The 9581-nt window shown below is 43.7% G+C and overlaps 1 long non-coding RNA gene across 1 annotated transcript in view; it reads right to left on the bottom strand.

Moving 5' to 3' along the window:
* LOC109306411 overlaps nt 1-1073 on the bottom strand; it is a 17000-nt gene extending 15927 nt beyond the window's left edge. Inside the window, exon 1 of the long non-coding RNA XR_002099985.1 lies at nt 1017-1073. This is a non-coding gene — a long non-coding RNA (uncharacterized LOC109306411). The remainder of the gene's footprint in view (nt 1-1016) is intronic.
* Between the last annotated feature and the right edge of the window lie 8508 nt (nt 1074-9581).

A 9581-nucleotide genomic window follows, 5' to 3' on the forward strand; every position in this document is an offset into this window, starting at 1 on the left:
GGTCTTTTGGTTTGCTGGCATCGGCACACTAACCAACAGGTAGAATTCAGACATGACAATTGGAACAGAGCAGCCCCTGGTTTTGGTGATTTCTATGTGCAGGGATCACGTATCAATTTGGTGAAAAACTTTCTCTTGAAGCTTTCTTCTGTTGTGTTTGCCAGAGGTGCATGCAGGTGGCAGGGCTCAACTGGAAGAGATTTAATAGATTATTTTCTATGCATTTAAAGGTAGGGGACAATCCCACACCTTCCTGGGAACCATGTTGCGGGCAAAGAGCATTACAGCTCTGGCAGTAGGTGTTAATTAGACTCAATTATGTCCTGGATCACCTTCCTAGGCATTGAAATCCCTGGTAGAACTTGCTGTTACCTTGCAAGGCTGTAACCTTGTCCATGTTTGACTGGCAAGTTGCATGCTTTTTGGATTTTAAAGCCAAATTTAGGGTGCATGAGCCAATTTTAAATTTTAAAGCCAAACTAAGGGTGCCACAGAGAGGCAGGTAGGTGCCCAAACCACTTAAGTGCTTTTTCACATTTCAAATGGCAACCATGCGTAGCTCTTGTAAACTCCATGCCTTTGAAACGTTGCCTCTCGCACTCATAAGCCTGAAGTCAGTGGGGTTCAAGAATACCTAGCACTGTGCACCACAGGGACCTGGGAGGATTTCCACTCAATGATCAAAGCAAGGAGTTATCACCCAGTTATTATGAGTCCCCTGCACTACCCACTGTAAGAAGCATTTATTGTGTTGTGCTGTTTTCCCATTGAAGACAAGCTTGAAGTAACCTTCCACTATATTACAATGGCAACATATTTAGGGTTCAGCTGTGCTTTCTGTTTGGTTTACCATCTCACTGGGTGTGTCTATATGTTCATTAATGTGGCATAGTTACTGTGCATTAAGTTTAGTACTTGGATAACCAAGTACTAAATCAATGCATAGTAATGCTACTGCACAATAGTGCCGGCACATGGGTTTTTAGGACTCTAACTGCACAGAAGCTTAATAAAACTGCGTGGTAGCATATTAGCATGAATTTTGCCCAGCATACTACTGCACAGTGTTACTACTCGCCCCTTTGCCTGATCCAGTGCTGGGGATGAGAAGTCAGCCCAGCTTGGCTGACTTCCTGTCCCCAGGCCAATCTAGCGCTGGGGATGGGAAGTCAGCCCCACTAGACTGACTTCCATCCCCAGCGCTATGTTCGAAATGTTTCGACTTCCAAAACGTTTTGACTACCCTCATTTTGTTTTGAGGCTGTTTCTAAGCCCTTTGTTTCATTTTGATTTCATTGTTTCAAGGCATCAAGGCATTTTTGCCTCAAATATTGTCCCAACAGCAGTGCACAGGCAAACCGTTTTCAAAGCCCTTAACTTCATGCAGAGATCACTGTAGCACATGGAGGCTAGAATGCTGATGAGACAACCTTACATATCTGTGGCCCATCAGCCTTTTCTCCTGCCTCCCGGGAGCTGACTTGTTTATGAAATTATGCTTTTGATAACAAGAGCAGCCAGCATTATGATTAGTCTAGCACTTTGCCCCTTGTTGAAAGAATCAGAAGGATGCAAAAGCCAAAGTTTTAATTGCATTGGCAATTTGCCTCTCAATATAGGAAGAGAGAATCAGGCTGCACGCAAAGTTGTTGGGTAAGTAGAATATCATTTATGGGCATCGTGGTAGCATGCCTTCTTTGTTTTCAGTTATACCATTAGGGATGCATTATCCATAGCATCCCAAGGAACAGATCACAGACTCATTTCCAGATTTAACGTGTCTGCCTCATGAAGATGACAATTCCTGGTTGTAACTGCAGTGCAATACCGCTCAGAGTCCCTCTCCAAGATCCAGGCCCATTTGTTCTCTCACCTCTACAGTCTTGTAATAAGTGACAGTGCCTGCCCCAGAGCTTCCCATTGAAAAAAACAACACAAATCTGGTGAAAAATAAAATTTTATATATATATATACATACATATATATATGTATGTATATGTATATATGTATATAGATACACATGTATATTATCATCCTTGTTCAACAGAAGGGAACTGAGGCACAAACAGATTAGGGATCAGTTCCCTTAATAGCTCCACTGAAATCACTCTGAATGGATGCAGCATGAAATTACTGTTGCAGATGTTGTGATTAATAAAATATCCATGGCCCTGGAAAATATGCCTGGGATACAGACGGGGGGAAAAAACAGCTGCACATAATTCTCTTACATGAAATCCCCCAATTCTACACAATGGAGCTGCAATGCTGGCTAGAAGCATAATGCCATTGGACTCATTTAGAAAACAAGAACCCCTAGGATGCCTCAACAGGCTGAAAGAATTATAGGTAGAGTTAAGCAGTAACTATTAATAGGCTTGCTGGGCCGAAATAAAAATGGGACTGCTGGCTCATGCAAAGCAAATCAAACCTGAGAGGTGTTGCTGCTCCCTGCTTTTAATTATACGGGCTTCCTTCCTGATGGACTTTTCAGATTTCCTTTCCCACGAATACTATTTTTTCCCCATGAATCTGAACAAACTCTTGAACTAAGTGCCAATTACTGGTATCAGGCAGCTCAACATATGATCCAAAGGCTCTCTCTGATAGGCTGTACTGCTACACAGTATGCCCCAGGCATTGATTTATATATTTGTGGAACATAGATTGGGAAGGGTTGTTTGCTGTGCTTGTTTTATTAATGTGTGGCACAAACTCTTGTTTAGAAAGCCATATATTATAAACACTCAACATTATTAAACCCAAGACAATTCAAGGTTGCATCTAGCAAACCCCAAACAGAATCATAGGAAATTAGGGTTAGAAGGGACATTAGGAAGTCATCTAGTCCAGTAGTTCCCAATCTTTTTTATACTGCGGACCAGCAAACTCACTCAAAGAATTTTGGCGGACTGGGTATATAAACAATCTGATTTACATATTTAAATTTAATTGTTATGTGTGTGGGGGGAGGGGTGCACATTGCAAGGATCAGAGACAATGTGATGCAAAAAAAAAGCCAGTCGATTCAATCTTTTCAGGTTAGTCTAATCTGTGTAGATTGAACCAATAAGCAAGTGACCAGACAATCATTTTTGATTCTAGAAATGTAGCTACATGCCTGCAGTGGCTCAGGCCAGAAGCCAGGGGACATTAGACCATACCTCCTTGCTCAGCTGGATCAGACAGCTTAGGCTAAGACTAGCTTGCCCACCTGGGGGGGAGGGGGAACAAGGCAGTGGAGGTGCAAAGCATGCTGGAATAATGGGCAACTGAGTTAACCTGAATCTGGAGGGGATCTGGGACAGAAGTTCAATAAGCTGATTTAACTTAAACTGCTTAAGTCTGATACTACATGCAACCAGGTTTATCTTAAACTGCTTTCCAAATGGCTGAAACCAGTTTATGTGCACTGAACTTCTGTTGTGTTACAGATTTCAACCAGTCTCTGAACATTTATACTGGTTTATATGTAACTTCTGTCCCTAGCCAGGGAAGGAAGCAAATGCAGGGCAGCAGAGCAGGCAGGGAACAGAGGACTGAGAGCAGAAAGCAGAGTAGACAATTGGACCCGGGGATCAGAGTGCCCTCAGGGAAAGCGCAGGCCTAATTTGAGGCATGCCTGCCAAAAAGGCAGGCCCACACTGTAGATAACCCTCTCTTTCCAACTGTACAGTAGAGGATGCACTGAAACTATTCAAGTCCTTCTCTTCCAGTCCTATCTCTTTTCTTTGTTAGCATCTTCTGTGCCCCAATCCCACACTACTCAGAAAGAGATAGTCCTCTGCCTCTCCAGTCTCCCTGCCTTTCTCTGTCACTTGCTTTCTATTGTGTTTCCTGGGGGGAGTGGTCTCTTCTATTTTTTTTTAAATGTAAAGCTCTGAATGTGCCATGCCTGTCATTTAACTCTGCAAAAAGCCCTAAAAATCTTCTCCAAGTGCTTTGGTGGCCTCACACAAAGCTGAAAGTAGCTTTCCCTGTATTCCAGCCTAGCATTCTCTCCCTTTTCATAAATCAAATCCTCCCCCCACAACCCTCCCCCCGCACAACACCCATGGATTTCAGCAGCTTCAGTCTGGCCCTTTTAATGATCTCTTATAATGCAGCTAATATTGATCAGGTGTCTGCCACTGTTATTGTAATTTCAACTTAGATTGGCCTTCTCCTGGGTCTGTCTCTCCCTCCTGCCAGTATGTAGACCCTGCATTTTGTCTGCGAATGTCATGCTGCCACATCCTGAGAGGTATTGTGTTCCTGAAGGTCCTGGGGACTTTGATGGGAGCTTCAGATGCTCAGCATAAGCCCTGATCCAATTTCCTTTCCCACCTTCACTGCCTCCTTTCATCCCTCCGCTGATCTATTAAAGATAGAAATTGTTGAGGCATTGCTTTCTTTAAGTGAATTTCATGCCTGATTGAGAGCCATGCAGACTTGAAGCCCTCTTGTTACATTCCACACCATACCCATTCTGCAGCTAAGTCCCCTATATGAGGTCTTTAAAACTGACCGCAGAGATTACCTCCAAGGGATGAATGGGGATCTAATGACAGCCATTGAGATTTAATGAGCGTGGATAGCTGGTTCACACCATAGATTTAAGGCAGAGCTTCTGCTGCTCTGTTTAAGACTGGAAGCAGCTGCCATGGGCTGCACTTCCAAGGGAAAGCCTGATATGCACCCCTTGCTCCAGAGTGTGTCTGTGGGCTTCACTGAGACTATCTGTTGCATGCCAGATCTGTAGGCCTTGGAAAGCTGGGTCTGTTAATGTAGCCTTCAGCTAGGAATAGTGTGGATGTTCTGCTGTTCCTGAATGGACAATTGTCAGTCTGTTACTTGCACCCAAGTCTGACTTAATGAATTAGAAAATAATGCTGAATTATGAATATTCAAACCACATTGGGCAGACTTTAAGCTGAACAAATGACCAAAGCAACTTGAGGCCTACTGCTTTCCTCCTTGCAGATAGTGGCACTCTAGAGAGCAGTCCCAACAAAGTCACAGGTACTGACACTGCTTAGTCATCATGCATGCATACCAGCCTCTCTATTCATTCCATCCAGGAAAAGCGCACACACCAACTGCAGATGCTTCCTCAGGCTGATGAAGGGTTTTTGTACCCAAAAGCTTGCAAAGAAGAATTTTTTCTAACTATTTGAGTTGGTCTAATAAAAAGATATCAGATTTACCCAAAATCCCTTGTCAACACTACTCAGTCTGAGTTCAGATAGCAAGGAACAAATCAGCATACCTCTCACCTTTCCACATTCAGGACATGGGTCATTTTTAAACACCTGCTTCACCTTGGTCCCAGAAAATTTGGGGCCCTTCTTTTGCTTCTTTGCACCACCCTGGCATCACAGAGAAGCTAGAAGGTGGGTGAAGAAAGGTTACTTGGGGGAAGAGGCCATGCCTCTAGTTTCCAAATATCCCTGTCAGCCAGAATGGCTTCTTAGCATATGGCAGTCAATTGTGAAAAAAAGTGACCTTTAGGTTTCTCCTACATCCATCAAAGTATGGAAATGTTCCCAGCTAGTTCCAGAATCTAAGACTCTTCAGTATACCCTGCTAGGCCCTAAACCTTGATTCCAAATATATATATATTGTGTGTGTGTGTGTGTGTGTGTGTGTGTATTTATATATATCTACATACATACATATATATAATTTTGTTTTAATTTTTTTTCTTTTTCTTTTCTGTTACTGCCAGCAACAATGTCAGGCCAGGCCTTTCTTGGTCTGCTTTCTGGTACCATGTAAACCAATATAGCCTGTCCCATGGTTGGGGTGTCGTCAACTAAACTAGTGCCCCACCCTGGGTGAGAAGGATGTCTGGGCACCAAACAAAACTAAAAATAAGACCTGTCAGAGGGCAGATGAGCTCCCTGCAAGCCAACAGCCATCCATACCCAGAGAAGAGATGGGCACCACCAGCTCACTCTGCCTGAAGAATCACCAATGATGCAAAGCAACTCAACTAACTTAGGAGGGTTGTTACAGCACCTAACATGCCCCAGTGTTCATGACAGCTTTGGGATTGATTTGACTTGACTGCCAGCAAAATCTGAAACCACCCAACTTTCCCAGGATCGTGCTGATGCTAAGAGGCTACGTTGTTAATTTGGCCCGGTCCTGTTCCTGGTTTCCACTTGGAAACAAAGTATTCTGGGACTGGTTATTCCTGCAGAGTGGCTCTAAACATACACAATTATTGCCAGCTCCTAGAGAACTATAAACTGTGCATCAGTGAATGCTGGGATTGCTTCCCATTAAGATAGTTGTAGTAAGTCATCAGAGTTGTAGGTACAATAAAAGGGTGCAGGCACGTAGATTGGCTCCCTTTGTGCCCTCGCTGCCATTCCCACAAGCTCTTCTATGTTTCTGATGCATCCTGTCCATATCTCCAGTACCAGCAGGCACCGGGTCCATGGATTCTTGCAGACAGCCTCTCTGATCAGTTATTTTATTGCCATCCTGCTTCCCCCTTGTGCTGAGGTTATTTTCCTTCTGACTTCCCTCTGTCTGCTTTCATGCAGGCAGTCTGACAGCCTCAATATTCTTCCTTCCAAAAGCCTGCCACTGAGACAGTATTGATGGTCGAAAAGGTTGATGTCACTGATTTGTTTTTATTAAATATCTCTCTTTAATTCCCCTCCCCAATTCCTGCAGCTGAAACCTCCCTTCCATTAACCTGGTGTTCCTGAGGGGATGCATTCAGGGTCACATGCACACAAGCCCTTTGGGAAATCGATCTCCAGCTCATCAACACAGCTCAGCAGCTGGGAGCCCGGCTGGGCTGGGTACATCGACACGGGAGAAGACGTCAGCTAGGTGGCACTGCTACAGAAACAATGCCAGCCCAATTTTCTGTGCACAGACAGCTACTTTCTGCATTTAATTTCATCTCACTTTTAATTTCATCTCACTGTAAGCTCTAGGCAGGATTACCGTGCTTATTGTACCACCCATGAAATAACCTAATAAAATACGTTCCTGTTACCTAACCAGGGACACATCTGTCTTAAAAAAAGAAAAAGAAAAGTCCCCTGTAATCCACACATACGGCCCTTCTGTGCCTTATTCCAGCTCATCAGCCAGTTCTCAGGCTCACACTTGCCCTCTTGCAAAAAAACCCAACAAAGCCCCTAGGGACACAGATAAATTTGGTAGTGTCACATAAGTCACATCAGTCCCAGCTATCCATCTCTTGGCAGTCCTAAGAATCTCACAAATATGGACAGGGAAGTTGTGGGATTAACTCCCATGGGGCATTTGTTTTCCCATTTTCAGATCGATAGCACTCAATTTTGTAATACAGCAATACAGCCAGGGCTTTCCCATAAGCCCAGTATCCCATTTACAGCAGTGGCCCACACCAGCTACTTGAGAGAAAAGTGCCAGGACCTCAGCCATAAGCAGCCATAGGATATTCTCCTTCCTGAACCCCTTTTGAAGGTGGTTTCAATAACACTGGAATTGGTTTGTGCCCTGAAGCATGAGGCTTTCTCTCTTCAAAAACTCTTGTATGTTTGCTTTAGTTAAGATTATAGCTCTGAATTCCCTCGTTCCCCAATTAAATGTCTATTCAATGACACATGCTGCTTAACACACATCTGGAAAGGGCTCCGCTCTTCCAGTGATGAGTATAAACACCTAGATGGAGTTGAAAATCTTGTGGCAGTGAGTTCCAGTCTTGTTGTGAACCATGGTAAAAGTGTGTTGTGGTTTGATTCATTCTGAATTTGTCACCTGGATCAGTAAATGAGCACCCCCCTATTCTTGGATTAGAAAACAGGCATTAGAAGTTGTTCTTGTTTGGCTCATACATTTTCTTTTAAAGTATAATACTTTTATTCTTCTCCAGTCAATGACCCCAGTGGTGGACAACTCCTTATAGGCACAAGCAGGTGATGGGTCCAAGACTCACTAAAGGCAGCTTGGGTTGATTAGCCAACCAGACACTGTAGAGAAAAGAAGGAAAGAGCCACTAGTTTCTCGCATGGACAGATCCCGCAGCTGGATGAGCATCTGCTGCCATTAGCTGGAAATACATCACGACTAGCACCCAATCCTACCCTTAACCCCTTGCACTTGGATGACTTCTATCATGCTTCAGATGATAGAATACCTTCACCAAACCCAACTGATCTTGGAGTATCACTCACCCAACAGGGAACAAGTGGACAATGCATGTAACAAGTCCCTTGGTGAACATCTGTCTCTCTCATTTTTCAAAGTTCACTGTAACCATGAGTCTTTAGAGTTGAACCAATCCCAGAATAGATCCATCTCTTGCACGAAGTAAGACACACCTTGACTCTCTGCTGCTCAATTTGGTTTGAGGTAGAAGTACTCTTCCCCCATCATACCTATGGTCCCTATAAGAAGCAGAACTAATGTTGACTTACTCAAGATGACCATGAGATTCTCAATTAGGGTCTTAGCATCTAATGTCCCTTAACTATCCTTGTTGCTTTTAAAAAAATAACCAGCTTATAAGACTTGGAGGAGGCTAGATGGCCATAAATGGATCTGAGTCATGACTAACTTGTCCGTGCGGTGCCTCTGTGAATAGAAATTAAAGTGTTGCCTTAAAATATTCTCTGCTCCTGATATCACCTGCTGTTGGAGGTGATGCAGTCTTGGTTCTGGCTCATACACCGATGAGAGAACAACTTATGAAGCCGGACAATGTCCATGCAGTGCTTGTTGGATACAAACTGAATGAGTAACTAGATTACATTGAGCCCTGTTTCTTGCCAATGTGACAGATGGAAGAAAAAAGGTTGAAAGAAAGACCTTCCATGAGCATTAGAGGGCAGAGCAGAGCTATTTTCCTGTGGGGGAAAATACACTGCAATGGAAAACAGATACTGAGTTTCTGTTATTGAATGTGTCAGATCCCAGAAAACTTCAGATGGAAGGGGGGAGCTCGGTGGAGGCAATCTCTTACAGTACATATTTTTGGCAGGTAAGGAATGTAGTGTATTACTGGGATGATAAATGAACCTTTCAGAAACCTGTCGTGTATATAATTGCACATACAGACAAAACAATGAGTTGCTTATTAGTTCAAACTGGCATTGCAGACAGCTGAGTTGGAAAAGCTACAGAAGCAGTTTCTTGTGGATTTTCTAGCACTATACAGGCACATTGTAAGAGCAGCCTTATGAGTCCTCGTGGGGTTGGTGCTTGCCTTTGCCATCCAATGGAAGAAAGTACGTGGGATATTGAGTTGCCGTTTGTTCTGTACACAACGAAGTACCAGATCCACAGTCTTCCTGCCCAGTTGCAAGAAGAAAAAGAATGGGCATGTTTTATGAGAAATCAGTGTAGGCATGATCCTAATCATGCTAATGAATCACACCGTGTCCCTTGTCAGCCTGCTGGGCAGAAGGCTGATTGGTGCAGCAGCTAAAAACAGGTTCATAATCTCCTCCGAAGATCGGTCCTAACTAACTGGTCCTGCATGAACTTGTTCTTGCCTCCATGACTGTTCAGCCATCTGCCAGTTGCATTGTCTTTAATAGCAATGGTTTCTGTTGCTTTGTCAACTGGCACACAACCCAGTCTCCAGGTTGCAG

The sequence above is a fragment of the Crocodylus porosus genome, unplaced genomic scaffold (genome assembly GCF_001723895.1).
Source record: "Crocodylus porosus isolate Cpor-Errol unplaced genomic scaffold, CroPor_comp1, whole genome shotgun sequence".
Taxonomy (NCBI): domain Eukaryota; kingdom Metazoa; phylum Chordata; order Crocodylia; family Crocodylidae; genus Crocodylus; species Crocodylus porosus.